Raw genomic sequence first — 1,067 nt, 5'->3', positions numbered from 1 at the left:
GTCTCACGAGTACCACCTTGTCCAGTCCGTCAGCAAACTCAACATTCTGTTCTAGTTTGCTGGGGATGTCGGCGAGAAGGGTATTTCTGTAAAGAGTTTCACTTCCAGAACCGCCAGAGTGGAGATGTGTGTTACCCAGCCATCTTTGGGTATCAGAGGAGCCAAAACAGGGTTCACTTCCAAGGTCCACACGAGTATATCCACAGGCATATATAAATAAATAAATATATACATACATATATATATATATATATATATATATATATATATATATATATATATATATATATATAAAAATATATTTGCTATGACAGTGGGTCTTTGTCTCTGTGCGAAACATGTGTTAACATGAAAAGGATGACCTGGGCATGTGTTAACATGAAGGGACCTGGGCAAACATGACGCAACTGGCTGTGAGCGGAGGAGCGGAGGAACAAGCCAAGAGAGAGACGCAGTTGGGTGCTGCTCCTGTGAAGACCTCGTGTGTGCCTTGTGACCTGATAAACTTTGTGTTGCCCTGTTAAGCTGTATTGTGCTGTGTGACATGCTGGTTTCCCCCCTGTATTGTGCCTATAGAAAAGTGTACGGGTAAATAACTTGTGTAAATAAAGGAAAGACTGTCATCGTGTGTTTATTTCGTGCCCTGCCTCGCCTTTGCGTTTCCCCTCGTGGTTTGTTCTGGGACGCTATGGTGCGGGGGCCTCTTGGAGCTGTTCAGTGTTCACGAACCCTGTGAATAGCACGCCGTCTGCTAGCCTGCCTTGTGTTGGTGGCACAGAGACGAGGCGGCTGGCTAACAAATGGTTTTCAGGGTGGGATTTGTGTATTTGTCAGTGACCGCGCCGATTTATCATGTCGTCCAAAGATGGCGGCAGCCATGGGGAGAGGAGGCTATACTGAGGAGGGACGAGTGAGGTGAAGCCGATCCAGATGGACCTGATCACTGCCATGCTGGCCGGTATGAGGAAGGAAATGGCACAAAGGGCAGAAGAGCAGGCACAGAGGGCACACAGCAGACGCACCATCTCGTCGGATGCAGGGCAAGGACGGCCCTTTTAGGAACGTTT

This window comes from Penaeus monodon, chromosome 41, assembly GCF_015228065.2.
Source record: "Penaeus monodon isolate SGIC_2016 chromosome 41, NSTDA_Pmon_1, whole genome shotgun sequence".
Taxonomy (NCBI): Eukaryota; Metazoa; Arthropoda; class Malacostraca; order Decapoda; family Penaeidae; genus Penaeus; species Penaeus monodon.
Note: the sequence above shows the minus strand (reverse complement) of the source record.